This window comes from Agelaius tricolor, unplaced genomic scaffold (assembly GCF_023055355.1).
Source record: "Agelaius tricolor isolate 1412-34295 unplaced genomic scaffold, bAgeTri1.0.p SCAF_16, whole genome shotgun sequence".
NCBI classification, from domain to species: Eukaryota; Metazoa; Chordata; class Aves; order Passeriformes; family Icteridae; genus Agelaius; species Agelaius tricolor.
This window is the reverse complement of record NW_027269276.1, coordinates 9063681-9080297: the sequence shown is the minus strand read 5'-3', so window position 1 is coordinate 9080297 and position 16617 is coordinate 9063681. Positions and strand designations below refer to the sequence as shown.

At 39.0% G+C, this 16617-nt stretch overlaps 1 long non-coding RNA gene across 1 annotated transcript in view; it reads left to right on the top strand.

Annotated features, from left to right (window-relative positions):
* The window catches only part of LOC139596614 (uncharacterized), a 31241-nt gene extending 16576 nt beyond the window's left edge, over nt 1-14665 (top strand). The window contains exons 2-4 of the long non-coding RNA XR_011681373.1: nt 10472-10647; nt 13266-13302; nt 14449-14665. This is a non-coding gene — a long non-coding RNA (uncharacterized lncRNA). The remainder of the gene's footprint in view (nt 1-10471; nt 10648-13265; nt 13303-14448) is intronic.
* Nucleotides 14666-16617: the final 1952 nt, after the last annotated feature.

Genomic DNA, 16617 nt, shown 5'->3' with positions numbered 1-16617 from the left:
ATGAACAAAGAAGGGTTCAAAATGGGAGAAATTACAGCTTTCTGTTGCTGCTTCTCCTAAGGAGATCTTTCCTCTCAGGTTCAAATGACTTGGAAGTCCTTTCTTTGCTCCATCTGACAGAGTGAAATGAAACCCCACATGGTAAGAATGAGTGTGTGGGGCTGTTCCTGGACACCACACACCCGATATTGTACCTGCATGCAGGAGAAGGGATGTTGGTCATGGGACAGAATGATGGATTCCCTTCTCCCCGTGGTATGTGTTGTGTGCCTTGTTGATTCTTAAAGAAATTCAGGTTTAATATTCATTCACTCTACAGCTGCATGCAGGCTATGGTGGCATGAGGGCTCAGGCTCTGTGGCTTTTGCCTTTTTTAACTTGTAATTGACTTTTTTTTCCCATGAAGTTTGACTTGAAGAGCTTCTTCTGGCAGGAGCCAGAGGATCACTGAACACACACTGAAGCTTTTTGTGTTTAAAGGTAGATTTGCTTCATGAAACCCACACAAAGAAGTCACCATTTAGAGAGGAGCACTAAGAAAGGATTTTTGTTATCATACCCTATATGTGAACACTGTGGCTGTTTAAAAGATTTCCTGTAGGGTAAGGGTAGGATACATGTGGTGGGTTGGCCCTGGTGGATGGCACCAGAGCTGCTCTATCACTCCCCTTCTCAGCTGGACAGGGGAGAGAAAATAGAGCAAAAGGCTCATGGACCAAGATAAGGGCAATAATTGGGAGAGATAACAGGCAAAACATCCAGCAGACAATGTTAAAGAGCAGAAGGGTTGTGGGGAATTGTTGGTGTTCTAATTGTGGTGGAGGGATGAGTTGTGTGTCACTTGCCCACTTTCATTCTGTGTTACATTCTGTGTTACATCATTTTGATTGTGGTGTAGGAAATTCTTTTTTGTTGATTCAAGTGAAGATTGTGGATGAATGTGGATTTCAGTGGTAATTTTTAATATTTTACATAGGTGAGGTGTGGAATGTGTTGTGTCTGTGAGACAAGGTTTTGTGGTGGGGGGCTACAGGAGTGGCTTCTGCCAGAAGGGAGGGGTTGAGGAAGGTGACTTTATGATCTCGTTTTATTTCTCATTATGCTATTCTGATTTGATTGGTAATAAATTAAATTAATTTTTCCTCGAGTTGAGGTCATGATGGTAATTGCTGAGTGATCTCCCTGTCATTGTGTCAGCCCAGGAGCCTTTAGTTGTATTTTCTCTCCCCTGGGCAACTGAGGAGGGGAGTGACAGTGTGGCTTTAGTGGGCACCCAGGGTCCAGACAGAGTCAACCCCCAAAGACAATAACAGATTTTTCATTTAGTATAATATTAAAAGCTTACAGTATGGTTGTACAGAGCTGAAAAATGTGTTTTTGTGATATAGTCAAGGGAGTAAACCAGGGAGAAAGTACATTTTCATCTAGCAAGACTTGAAATATGCATCCACTTCAGGTTTTGTTAATAATGTTCTTAATTTGCAGTGTGTCATAGGAGGGCAGCATTAGTTATTATAATGCTGTATTTATGATGTTATCAGTAGCAGAGCTGCAATACAGTTTCCACCACAGAGCAGAACTCAGATTACTGGGGATTTAACATGGAAGTTCAATAACAATAATTTAATATGTACTATGTACAATCTGAATAATAGTTTTTTTCTTTCAGCAGGAAATAATCGTGTTGGATCATTAAGCCCTGCGCTCCTATCCTGTTCCCCATTTAGAAAATAATTACACATACAGCTCCATATCATTCTGTGTATCATTGTATTGGCTTTGGTGTTGTGACACTGATTTATGCCAGGAAAGCATTGAGCTCAGCTGTCAAAGACACTATCTTTATGTGGCCATAAAAGTCATGGAAGAAATCATATCAGCATATCAAAGGTATTAACTGTATTTTAATATATTTTGCAAAAATGGAAACTGGAGGATTGCAGGTAAAATGTATTTACCTTTTGGTCTTTGACTTCTAACTTCTAGTTCAGAGCAAACTGTCAGAGACCAAAATGTCACTGATTTCTGGATCTTTTTCTGAGTGAATTTATTGCTCCTGATATGTGCTAAATTAATAGCCTGGAGACTGAAGCCTTTTAATTTGGGTGAATTTCAAGGTTCCCACAGAGCCTGATTGTTTCCATTTTTGGGAAGGGATTCTCTCTGTCCCTTGTACAGTCCAGGCTTGCTGATGATGCTCAATAAATACTCATAAATAAGAATAAAGTCTAACAGGATCTGTGCAGCTGTGTGGGACAGGGCTTGGGGGATGAGACCCTGCCAGTGCTGCTGCACCTCTCCTGGCTGCTCAGCCTGCACATTCTGCCCATGGACACCAGAGCAGCTGCTGGCCCATGCCTGGTCCTACCAGGACTCTGCAGCCTGCTCCCTTTTTCTTTTCTCTGACAGATTTAGAATCTGCATCCTAAAGGAAGGAAGGAGTGACTTTTGGCCTGCTGCTAAGAGCAATTTTTAATCATTCCTTCTGGGGTCAGGCAGCTTATTCTACACCTGAAGCTGGATGGTTTTTGATCACAGAGCTGCCACCACAGGTACTTGTCCCCATACTTGCTATGAACTAAAGAAAGAAGGAATTGGGAGGTGGAAAATTTCTCAAGCTCAGTATGACATAACCAACTGGAGCTGTTAGGAGTCAGCAAAGTTTCCCATCTAGTTTCCACACAGACTTAAGGATCAGCCCTGGGGGTTGGTGACCCAGGGAATGCTCTGCTCCTGTGAGGTGTCAGCCCAAATGCTGATACCTGGTGTCACTATAGGATGGTAGTACCTTGCAGGAAACACACACATCTTGCAGGATTGGTCTGCCAAGTGTTTCCCCACCCAGTAAATTCTCTGTGTGTAGTCAGAATAGAGCAACCGTCTTCAAGTGCCTTATATAGGGGATTAATGTTGGCATTGGGCTGAGCTGTATGGCTTTGCTTTTAATACTAAAGTCAGGATGTGGGAGAAATGTGGAAAAGCTGAGCCAGGGTTTTGCCCTTTGAAGACAGGGAAAGGTCTGTGCAATAAGCTACCCTTTATACCAGGCTAAAAAGAAATCATTCTTTCTCATTGTTGTCAAATTGGCCCAAAGTATCCCTGTGAATACATCTAGCTGTTTCCAGTTGCCTTTAACTCAGTTAGATATTGAATATTTGAGTTCTTTATAAACACAAGATGAAATTATCATGATTTTCCAGAAGGCTCACAATGGAGTATAAACAATTCAACTGAAGTAAAGTATTTATTAATAACCTCTGATACACTGTAAATATTATTTCCTTGTCTGAAGCTACAAAATGCCACAGTATCTGCCTTCACAGGAGCAATCCTTTCCTGGCTCACAGGCACTTCCTATGGGAAGGCAAAGGGCTGTTCCTCACAGCATCCAGTATTCAGTGTCTGCTGTTTCTGGGGATGGAGATTTGTGATAGTTGTTGGTATCTATTGATATCTTATTTATCGATGGCCAGAAAAACAGACATTACACTTTCAAGTCCATTAGCAGGGCTTTGGCTCATGTGCTGAACTGATTGATACTGCTGCATTATTAGAGTTGGTGTTCTTCAGGTAAAATAAGGGAGATTATTTTTATTAACTTCAGTTGCATCTCCACCTGCAAAGAATTGCCCTGTTTCTCTATAATTAATAAAATTCCAGATTACTTTTTTCTCATTTTCTCCCCTCTGTTCTCACAGCCTCCCACCCATTGCCCTGCCAGCTCAGCATACTTTTTGATTAACAGGAAAAGATTTTATCTGTCTCTAATGTTAAGCTGGTCTGTCTCTTTGCCCTTGTGGGAATCTTGTGGGAATGAAAAAATCCAGTGGCATTAAAAAAGGAACCATGAAGACTCCTAATGTCATCCTGTTCAGCATTCCCCTTCTCAGTAAAACAAGCTTTAATATTCAGGGCATTGAATAAGCTGTAGGAAGTGCCAAATTCTTGCTTGTATACTTGTTGCATTGCCAAAGTCTCTTTGGCTCTCCAGCAGGGATGCACAATAGTAGAAATGAGTAAAGTGAAATGCCAGATCCAGCTCTGATCAAACTCTGGAGGAGTTTTTATTTAGATTTGAACTTTCTCACACCCATTGCTATGCAATAGTGGCTGGTGCTTGGTGGCTTGCCACAGCCTGAATATCATATATTGAAATGTCTTTAGCTTTAGAGGATTACCTGGGAAAAAAGGTCTTTCCAGTTGTAATGCTTTAAAAGGTCTGTTTCAACTCCATCTTCCCTCACCCCTCCTCCCTCTCCTTTTAACACCTGCATGTGAATATAATAAAGTGCAGATTGAAGCTGGTCATTTACAGAGAAGGAAGAGCCCTGGCATGGTAATTGAGATGTTACTGCCTGCCTCCATGGCACATATTAGCTGAATAAAACATGCAGTCAATAAAGTGAAACAAAACAATAAAACTAAGCCCTTTGGTGCTCTATTATAGGGTGTTATGCAACATAGAAACCTGCAGTCATAAAACTGAGAATGAGAGAAACCTTACACTTTCAAGAACAAAGGCATCCAAGCATCAAGTTGGAAACAGCACTAAACTTCCACTCTCTCTGCACCTGGAAGCAGTTAGTTTTAAAAGCCATACTGCTATATACTGCTCTCTTCCAATTTAAATAGGGCCTTCATGTGTTCTTGCTAGATGCTTATACAGAAACATGGTTTTAATTAAGGCATGCATTGATCCAAGTCCAAAAGATACATTTATTTCAGAAGATAAATTTGTTAGCCATAGGCATAAAGAGCTGGTGTTCTGACTGAGATGACTCCAGCCTTGGGAACGATGTTCTGCATCCTTTCTAAGTGTGTAGTGTGCCATGCAGCTCTGGTTTGCATGACATCAATCAAATATGCTCTATCCTTAAGCTGTTTGGCATAGTTAGTTTTGAGAAATAAAGTCAAGCTGAAAGAGAATTAAGATGTATAAGCATGGGAGGACAGATGTTTTCAGCTGTCAGATTTCACTAGCATTTATCAGTAATTTATATGTGATACTTAGCTATGGAAAATAAATCCTGATGAATAATTTATTGAAATATATGAGCACTAAATTGCCCAGATACAGTAGCTAGTTTTCTGAATGTCTTTGTAGGTATTTATAGATTAAAGATATTTTTTCAACACTTCTTGGGGTGTAAATGAGAAACCTCTCAGGGACATGGTGTATTTCTCATCAGATGGGCATAACTTGCTCCCTGGTCCTAAAAGTCAAAATATGTGTAATATTCTTCACAGCTCTTAGTTTGTTAAAATTTATTCCCCCTAAATATTGTCCCGTGTGTATTCCTGAAACTTCTGGGGGCTTATGGAAGCATAAAATAAAAAATGTTGTGCAAATCAAAAAGATTGTTTATGACGGTGTCTTCACAGTGGTAAGTGATTAAAATGTTTATATGATTTATGTAGTTAATGTAACGATTTGAAAGGAGAAGTTGCAAAACTGTAATGTAAAAAATTAGCAAGAGTCAGAAATTTTGAAAAATTATATTTTCTACCTTGCTTTCTCTGTCTTTATCTTTTAGATACATTTTTCTCTAATATGTAATATATTAGAGAAATATATTAGTTATGAGTTAGATGTTCAGAGTGGTGTACCATTTTCTGACAAATGCTCTGGTAAACTCTGGCCTTTTTCCATGAACTCCTTAGGCTTGAAACAATTTTAGGCAAATCTATTCTTGACTATCCTCATTCACAGGAAAGGCCCCATCTGACTGCTGACCATTTTCATGCTTGATGTTTTTTATGGGCCTGGTTTAGAGCTGGGGCACATGACAGATGTGACACCAGTGAACTTTGGACATGGCACCAAAAGCAGCTTCAAACGCTCACAGGCCCTGGGTCATTACTGTGCATCTGCTTTCCATGGGGCTGCAGGATAGACCCTATTGGACCATTTAAAGGGACTTCATGATCAGAAGTGCTGCTTGGTGACATATATCTCCTCTTTGATTGTACTGTACTGAGCTAAAGAAAAGATTTTACCTTTTACATAGTGTCCTTTTCCACTTTATTACTGCTCGGATTGTGACTGCACTTCATTATCTGTACTCTTTCTTAGCATGGAGTTAAATAGTGAATGTTGCTTTGTGGTTCTTGCTTTGTATAAAACTACTGGACACTTTGCAGCTCCTAAATTTGTAGAGTTTGAGCAGTTCAGCACCAAGATTTTAGCCACAAAACACTGAAGAGGTAAATGAACCTCTGGGTATCTTTTCACAGGTATCTGTGAATGCAGATGTCACAGGGCTGGATAAATGCTTGAACCCAAAACACTGAGCTGGTCTGTGTAATTTTGATTAAGCCCATGACCTGAAACCTGGTGACATAAATTTCTCATGTCAATTACCTTGCTGGTTCATTTGATATTTTGGTTTTATACTTTGAAGGACACTAAAGAAAAACTAAGCTTCTGTTTAGGAGATATTTTCCATGTTGCCCCATTATTGACGTCCTTTTTTACGTTCAAGTGACTCTTCATGCTCTTTTCTGTCTGAAAATTAGTTTCTTAATTAGTAAAGATACAAACACAGTACATAATTGTACATTCATGTTCAGCATTGAACATACAGTTAACCAGTGAGCATGTAAATGAAGGTTACAGAAGGTTAACTAAAGGATACTATGTAAAATCAAATAATTTGAATAGTTTTCCAAGATTTATTTTTAAGATCTCAACAGCACACAAGTTACTGAATATTACAGAAGAATTTTATAGACTAAGTAATGGTTGTTCGTGTACTTAAGTGCCAGCATGCAGATTTACTGTGGTGAACTGCAGCATTTCTTCCTTAGAGAAAAACACAGCTTTGGTCAACATCCTCCAGTAAAATAAGCATTTTTAAAGAACTGAAGTTACAGTATAATTTATAGTTATCATTTTAAGCACTGAATTTTCAGGCTATTTCCTTCTGCTTTCTCACTGGTGAGGAATGCCCAAGGACCGTAATATCAGCATGTCTCCTATTACAAAGTTAAACTCCAGAAACATTTAACAAGGTGAAAGTTCTAAAATTAGCCCATTTTTTCCAGCCCACACATCACACACCTGTGGGAGAACGTGTACAGTATATTCTACACTTTCTTTCCTCATTACAAATCAAAACACTCTAACCTAGCATGCAAAACATGCCTTGCCTATTTTCATTAAGTCAAGAGACCTATTAATTCCAGATGTAAGCCATTCCACTTATCCTTCTTAAAGCTGGAAAGGGCATTTTCCTCTGCCTGTGTCTGGCTTTCAGCATGTGATCCTGTTCTTCCACATTTCCTGGCTGCACAGGGCACCCCTGAAGCTTTGCTGCTTCAGTGGTGCAGCCTGTGCAGAGGAAAGGCAAGGCTGTGTGTGAGAGTTCAAAGCTTTTACCTTACTCCAACCTGCTCTCAAGATATTTGATTAATATCTCTCCCTACTTCAAATGCACTCCCTGAGTGGGGATAGCCCACCCTGGGGCTAAAATCCCCTCTTTGTCAGTGACTGTTCTCAAGACATGCATGACAGTGGTAACAAGCCTAAGAAAAAACAGAGGTTATTATTGCTGGATGGTACTGGGTCTGTGTTACAGCTAGAAAACATTTAGATGTTCACAGATGGAGAGGGGTAGAGAACCACTGGCTCAGATGATTTGTTTTGGAAGTTAGGATCAGATTAATCTTTTTGTGTGTTTGTGGATCTAGCTAATTTCTGTATTAATGATGGCTTTTTGCAGCTTTTTACCAGGTCTGTTGGTGGGAATGTCTTTGTGAGTTAGGATAAATTCCCAGGAATTTTAGCTACAGCTAAAAGAGTTTAGGGTGGAGGAGATTTGTCTGTAGTAGTAACTATCAAAAATGACCACACTGCTTTGTGCATTGATTTTTTTTTTCACAATTAATTTAAAAGTTTTCTCAAGCATTGATGTGGTGGAAGCAATGATCCTTTAGTCAGTTAAGAATAACTGAATGCCAACTGACAGTAAATTTATCTCTGGTAAAATGTCCATGGAAGAAGATTCTAGCCACAGTCCTTCTGACTCAAGGAAGAGAGAATGCTGGTCTTTTGTGAAATGGGCACTGAGTGTGCCTTGGCAGTCCTCAGAAAAACTTCCTAACTCTGCTGGTACCTGACTGAGAAGCAGTGCAGAGTAAATATATGGCTGCTACTGCTGAAATTTTATACCTGTGTTGATCTGCACAACAGGAAAAAATTGATTTTGATGCTAACATTAAAAAAGGGACACAGACTTGTGAATATATGGATAAACTCATAAACAGCTGGTCTTGGGTATAAATTTTTAGAGGAGGATTTTCTGGTCAGGGATTGCTGCTTTGATGTGTGTTGTGAGGAGCACTAAGGGGTGGCAATCTGTGCCTGGGGCTCCCAAGTGCCATGGTAAGACAAACAACTGCTAAATTGCCCTTGCTGCTGCTAGGTTTGTGATATATCTGAGTATGTAAGTGTTTATAAAAATTATTTGCTCTATATCTTTGCTTTCCTTATATTTCAGGAGAGTACTTACATGAGACAGAGAAGTGGGCTTGTGAACAACCAAGTGGAATAAAATTGTCACTGTGTTGCTGGCAGGCTTTGCAGTTGAAGTGCTGTGAAAATTTTCCCCCTGTTTTTCTTTAAATAAGATTTTTTTTTTAAAGTGTGTTTAAGGTATAAGTCAAGTTGAAAATTATTGTTTTTGTCAGGAACATGCTGGAAAATAGGAAATTAGAGACTGATGAGTCCCATGATTCTTAGGTACAGACCCAGAGTATGAAGTTGGGAATGGACTTCTGCCACTGCAGCTAAGAAGTTCTTTGAATTTTTTTTAAGTGTTTCATTTGGCACACTGAAGTAAAACTAACAGAGGAAGACCATTTTTTTTCAAGTCTACTGTATACATAGTTTGGAGATAGTAATCTACAAATATATCCAGTAAGAACTTCAGTTGTGTTGCTGTGGGCCTCATAAAAAGTGAGGATTTTATCACCTTTTCCAGTGGACCTTAAATGCAAAGACTGGGAAAAAACCATCTCTCTTCAAAAGTTATTTCTTGCCATTGAAGCACTGAGTGTTAATAAATTAAAACAAACATTCTTTATAGAATTTAGGATTTGATTGCTTTCAAAGATGGAGTGTGGTGCTTGCAATAGGACCTTTTTATTTTTTTTAACTTGCATGGCTTGCAATGAAAAGAGGCATCGTGTTACTCACATATAAAAGGAGATGGGAGATAACAGGGCTAACATTTTCCCCTGTGTTGCTGTAATAGTGTAAATTGGGAACGTCCAAGCTGTTGTTCATTAGGAGCCTTTCTTGCTACAGGCTGTCACTGAACATTCCCATCCAGTGGTGCCTGTGAACATTGGGATTAAAAATAACCAGTGGGGAAACAATAGGATGAGAAGGAGATGGAGGATGATGAAGATGTCTTGGGAGCAAATTCCATCTTCATGGTGCTCTTGAAGAGCTGTGGGCTACATACAGTGTATTAGCATGTTAAAAGTGCCTTGGAGAGGAGCCTTAAAGCAGGAAACTGGCTTGCTGATAGCTACATGAACTGGATAAAGGTTTGGAGGGTCCAAGCACTGTGCCCCTGCACAGCTGGTGTTGGATGCCAGTGCTCAGAAATCTTCATGCTACTTTTGAGCAACAAGCGAGCCTCTACTTTGAATATGAATGAGTGAAGTCAACTGCCCCTTAATTTATACACATTGCCAGAGACTGTCCCAGGGTTTGGAATTAAATACTCCAGCACAAATCTCTTTAAACCTCTCCTAAATAAGAAATTATGCTAAAGCTCTTTAGTAAGGAGGTTCTCCCCCCTGTTGAAATAAAAATCAATTATGTTTGCTCTGCTGTGAACAATGTCGTTCCCTAGCCTTGCTTTCTAATTGGGTAATGCCTTAATGACCTGCTGGGAGGCTGTGATGCATTGCTTTGGACCCTCTCTGCAGGCTCTTAGGCTACCAGTCAGATGTCAATGAAGCTTGGCTCAATAGGGGTTCTTTTTCTAAAATTCCATTATTCATCAGGGTTTATGCACTAAAATGATCACAAAATAAAACCTTCACATCAAGCAGAGTTAAATAGAATTATGGATGCTTTACCTCATTGTTAGACTTTGAGATTGTCACTGGATTAAAATTAGGTTCTTTTTTATTTGTTAAATTTGATGAAAACATTTTCTCGGTTTTGGGTTTTTCTGTTAAGAAGCATTGAAAGAAGCAACTTTAAAGGTGGTGGATTTTTTTTTTTAATAAGGAGGTGTATATGTATTTTAAATGAGTCTTATCTGTTCTTGTTAATTTTAAACCATGAAAGAAATGTTTAAAAAAGTCCTATTCACTGTCAGTGAGTGATAAGTATCAAACCATTGACTTCATTCAATAGCTGTGTTGAATCATTCTGATTTTCTATCAGCACTGGGATAAATAAGATTTTAAAAAATCTTACATTTGCTTTATATTTTCTTCCTAACATCTAAAGGAGACCAGTAAAGTGGAATTTTAAAGACTGTCATTACAAAGCTGGTGTTTGAACAGGAGAACAGCTGGTTCTGGAGGACTTCTCTTCCAGAGCAAGAACAAGGATTTCTTTCCTTTGCCTGGAGAAGATGCTTTCTTTCCATGATGACAGCCTGAAGCTACATAGCTGTAAGAAAGGTAAAATTAAGCTGGGAAAGCACTTTTCCTATTAAATATGTCCATATGTACACACATGGACGTGTATGCAATTTGAAAAGTAAAAGCAAATGACATTTGTGTGTTTTTGCAGCAGCCTCAAGGAAAGTTTTCTGGCTATTTAAACACAAATCTGTTATGCAGTGACAAATTAGGAGTTACCAGGGCAACTGCAGGTAACAATTTATTCATGCTACCTCTGGAACACATCCACCTTCCTAACGTGACTGGCTGATGTGTTGTGTGCAGTGCATGTATTTCCAAATTAGTAAGTAAGTCAGTCATATAATTACCATAAAATTGCACCTTGCCCTCAAGTTTGTAAGGCGAGGGAAATGTGCAAAAATACCATGAGAAATAAGTAAAATGTATAAATAAGTAAAAATTTTAATTTGCTTTGCTTTTATAGGTCCATATCTTCTGGAAAATTCTCTGGTTTTAAGCTTTAACCTTCTGGTTTTAAAACAAGGGCAGAATTAGTATCTCTTAGGATCTGAATCAGTGAGATATTAATTTTTCATCAGAACGCTCCCTCTTTGGAAAGATGTGAGATTTTCTGCAGATGCTTCATCTGCATCTCTCACACTGAACTCACATTTTCAGTAATCCAGTCCTTTCTGTCAGAGCTTCCATGCCCTTGTCTCCTGGTTAATGCCATCACCTTTACTTTTAACAATTATTAATGCTACACTTTGTGTACTTGTCTAGCATATAGGCACATTCTGTCACTTGCAACCTCTCAGTGTAACATATAGATCTTCTCATCTTACTGATTACCTGTCAGACAGAGGGAAATGAAATTATATTTCCTTCCACACATGAAGGAGATTGACACAATTGTTTTCCTAAAACCTTGGATAGCTCATGAAAACCATGATCCCAGTGATTCAGACAATACATCTTACTCCAGTATTTTAATTTTTTTTTCATGTTTATGAAGGTTTCATCAACATCTGCATCTCTTCAGTTGTGAACGAGGTCATGAGATGCAGTCCTAAGTAGAGTCTCCTGTTAGTAACTTCTTTAAAAGCCCCTTTTCTCCTCTGCTTTTCATTGTTTAAACAGTCTGCCCAAAACACTGCATTAAATTGTCTCCAGGGACAAGCACCCACCACAGTCACCACTGGCCACACAGGTTTTTCAGACCAGTGTTACCCAGCCCCCAACTCTGGTCTATCTCTATGCCCAGTTGTAATGATAAGTGTTGAAACCAGAAATTTGCAGTTTCCTAACACAAAAAGCCTGTAATCCTCACTTGATGGATTGCACCCTGTCAAGAAAAAAGTGTATTTGGAATAATTGAATAATTGGAGATTTCATATTTCAGTATTGATGACTTAAGCTGAGAGCATGAGCTGGAAATTTGGAATACTACAGGCTGACCAAAGGTTGTTTTTAGGAATTCAGAGAGGCTTGTTATGGGTTCAGCCCTCATGTTTGATCTGTAAATGCTAAAAAGCTGTTCTGTTTTATTACACCATGGCCCCACCCCTATCATGTGAGAGCCATTCTGCACATCTAATTGTAATCAGTAAAGTAAATAAACTTGAACTTGGAATACTCTCGAGACCACTTGCCCATGTTTTCATGAACACTCAGGAAAGAACCCAAGTTTCTCATAGCTGATATTAAAACCTTAGCTGAAATATTCCTTCTGGCCATCCCAAACTGAAGTTTCCTCCAGCACACACTTGGAGAATTATGGGACTCTGGACGGTGACATGACACTCCACAGGAAGCCATGAAGTCTTCTGGCCCTGGCACACAGAACTGCAAAACTCATTAAATTCATTCCTAATCCTTCTGGAGGTACCTTTTCCACTTTCCTCTTCTCTCCCTCCACCCCCTGCCCCAAACATCTCTTTGGTCATTGGCCATAAACAGTTGTATTTTCATGTTTCATCAGGCACAACAGGAGAAAAGCCTTGCTTTTATTTGAAATGGCACAAACTAACTACAAAATCACTCTACAAATTATATGATTGCCTGGTATTGAGCTACAGTTTTAATGATTATAAAAAATTAGTGTGTCACCTCACAGCACAGACCTATCTCCTCCCCAGGGAATGAAGGATTACTTACATTTAATTTTGATTTGCCCAAATTTTATGGGAGGCTACTCTCTCTAATGGTTGAAGCAATGGCAGCTGTTTGACAAAGGCAGCCTTAAGACTGTGGTCAGATCAAATCTTGACATAGGGAGATTTTTGCTTCCCTCAATGTTTCTGGGTGTTGTTTCTTTTAAATGTCACAAAGTGTCTTTTTTAATGCCGGAGAGTTTATCTTCTGAAACAGTAAAAATCTGAGGGAAATCAGTGTTTGAGATTTTTCTGAGTTTGTTCAGTACTGAATTTCTTAAAATAATACTTAAGTGATATCTAGGCCTGGTGCTGTCTTCTTTCCAAGGAGGTGGGTCACCATGAAGGACCAGATGCTTAACTTACCCTGAATAAAGAAAAAAAAATATGATTCAGACAGCTTTTTATCTACCTGTGGAGCACTCTTTAGAAATTTCCAAAGGAAGGAAAAAAAGAAGTTTTAATGAGAAAATCTGTTAAATTCTAACTATATTTTAAACATTCTCTATTTCTATCTTTCAGGCTGGGTTTTGACTCTTCCATTTACCAATGACAAGAGGTGAGATCTACCAAAATAAAAGAACTGTTCTGGATTTTCAGCATTTACATGGCTTCCATCCCTTTTGTTCCACAGTCCCACAGGCTGTGAAATAATAAAGAGAAGTGTCCTCAAGTGGCAACTTTTTCTCTCCTGAGCAGGAAGGTTGGAGCAGATGAAAAGACCACTGTGGTCCTTCCAGCCTCACCCAGTCTGGGACTCTGTGGTCAGTTTTTACAAGTTGTAGAAGATGGGGTTTAGGTATTTATCAGTAGGAGGCTTTCCTGATTTGCATGCTGAGCCATAATCCAACTCCTTGGATTTCTGAACTGTCAGAGGTTGTTTTCTCTGCTGCCTGGCTGCTGCACTCTGCTCCCCACTGGTGTCCTGGGGTTCCCAGAGCACCCCCTGAACATCAGGGCTGTGTTACAGCAATGCCCACCATGGTGTGTCCCATTAGGTCTAGACTAGAAATTTGGGATGTAGCTAAAATGTCTGTGATGTCTCACCCATTGGAGCTCAGATTTACATCAGGATTTCTTCTGCGAACTTCTCTAATGTCTTAAAAAATATCATCTTCCTTTTGTGTTAGGGTTGGGACAGAAATGCTGGGGAGCTGAATGACAACTTCTTTTCATCTTTACTCTTTTTTGCTTGAAGAAATGTTGACATTATTAGCATATGGCTCCAAAGGATTTTGTTAAGTTTTCAATTAGTGGATTTGTAATGAATAGTTTGCATATGATATCACAGTTTGTTCCAGGCCAAGACACTACTGTATGAGGTCATATTAAAAATCCTAAGCTGAATTCATAGTTACTATGTTAACTCTTAAAAGAACACTTATAGGAAAAGAACACTTTCCCATTGAAGTGCTGCCATTTTCTTCTTCATTTCTTCTATTTGGTTTTGCAATCTCTCTACCAAGTAAAACTCTTGTTGATATGTTTGCTGCAAGGTGGTTTACTATGAAAATATTATCTAATATCACCTAAAAGAGACTGGGATGTCTCTGTACTAACACAGGAGATATCAATTCCTGCCTTGACCAGGAAACTGTTGTGAAGAAATGTAAGTTCAGTGATTTCACAAACTTTCTGCTGTGTCCTTCCTGTTTTCTTTCAATTCATATTGTAAATGGTTTTCTTTTATTGTTTTTAATTTTAGGAACTGTTTGTGATTCGATGGTATTTTCTGATGCTAGCATGAGATGTCCTATGCTCTGGCTACATGAAGACATCAGTGCAGTAATTGGAGATCAGTTACTAAAGAAGTTGGTGTTGAGGCTTCTGATCCACACATGTTCTTGGAAGATTTTTCTTCAGAATAAATTCAGGTCTCCTGAACTAAATGTCTACATCCCAGGCATGGTGTGTAGCTGTCCCAGGAAGCAGCTATTGGTTCAAATCCTTATGGTTAACACTTGGAAATGAAATTCCAGTTCAGTCCTCTACTGATAAAATTTTTCAAATAAAGTGATTTTTCTGGGAAATAAAAAGAATGAAAAATTTTTTAAAATGTTACATTTGGAGAATTATTTAAACCAAAAGACAAAATTAGGATGACATTATAACATATAAAAATATTTTATTTTATGGATGTCAACTTCCAAAATATGTTTCAAAATACTTCACCTTGGGTTTAAAGATGCAGCTGCCCTTCTTTGTTTTGATTTGGTTTTGGTTGTTTTGTTTGTTATTTTTGAATTCTTCCAAACAGCCAGAAGCTTCTGTTTCAGTTTTTCCCTGATTTCTTTTTGTTTCTAAACCCAAAATACAAAAATCAATTTATTCACTTGCTGTTTCTCATATGTTTAATTAATTTCAGATGTCAGATCCTAAATTCTAATTTTCTTTTCTTTTTTTTTTTTTTAACAGGATAAGGCTGTGTCAAAATTTTCTGTAAAGCAGTTTTGGTAAGTCAAAGCATTACATAAATAAAAGGAATAAAGCTCAGACCATAACTGCTTCACTGTTCTCATTACCAGCAGATTCTACTATATTTTAAAAGGATTCTTGTGCTCTGCTTGTACTTCCAGCCCAAACCAAGAATTTCAGACACTTGATAAATGTGGAGAGAAGTAAGTGGAAGTGCATGCTTGGGGAACTGAAGCAGTTCCCCAGTTCCTGGGAATGGGATCAGATCTGGGTCTGTTCCTGCATGGGCAGAGCCTCAGGTGGGGAGCTCAGGGCTGAACAAACCTGGGGGGCAGCAGAGCCCTGCTTGGCTGTTTGCTGCCTGCTGCCCCTCTGCCTTTTGGTATGGATTTTGGAAAGGTTATTTTATAATTTACTGTACAAAGTATTGGAATATTTAGCAAGGAGCGGCTCCTGTGCTGTCAACTTGCAATCCTTGAACTGGAAATCAATTTAAAAGCTAATTCTCCCTGGTCCTTTAATATCTTCTACACTTAGAACAAGCTGCATTGTTAGAGGATACTGAAGTGCTTTGCCAGGGGGATGCTTCCTTCCTGAGGTATTACACAGATTTAGGTTTGAGAAGGTTGACTGATTTGTCCAATATCACAGTTTGGTGGCAAAATTTAGCTCCCAACCCCAGGTCCAACTGATCGTCCTTGCTATCTCTCTCAGGGATTAGTTGATTTAAGTAAAGTGTCCTAAAGCTGCATTATTTGAATGAGCTAATAATTCTGAGCCATCCTGGAGTAGCTGGCAAATCTGCAGCAAAGAAAGAAACAAAGGAAAAGCAGTTGTCACAATTTTACATCTGAAAAGAGACAGGGCAAACTGCACCAAGCTGATGAAATGGGTAAAATGGTCCTAGAGCAGATTTTTACTGTGCAATCCTGTTCCACATAATCAGTGCTCTTGGATTTTGTGGGAGCTGTTCCTGGATTTCATCTGCCTGTGAGGAGACAGAAATGCTCTGCCCTAGGGAGAACAATTGAGGGGGAAAAAGTGTTTCTTAAAATCCACAGTAAAAACCTCCCTGCTTTATCTAGAGCTCATTAGAGAGTTTAAAGAAAACTCAATGTCGTGTTTAAATGCTTTTCCCCCCTCAGTTTTATAGATGGTTAAATGGCACACAGGTTGTGCTGTCTCAGCCATCAAAAGCTAAGAAAGGAGGTTAAAAGACCCCAGGGATCCTTCACATTAATTACTACCACTGTCAGTTGGTGTGAGACCATGTTTGGCCCTTTTAGAAAGGAAGAGTGTAATTTGTGCTTTCAGTTAGGGCTGAAACAAATCCTGCAGATACTGATGGTATACACTCACGTGTAAAAATGACTAATTTGTTTCCACTGAATTCTTGTAGTTAATCTGGGAAAAATTGATGGGAAACCCCCTCACCCTACCCCAATAACTCCAACTGAAT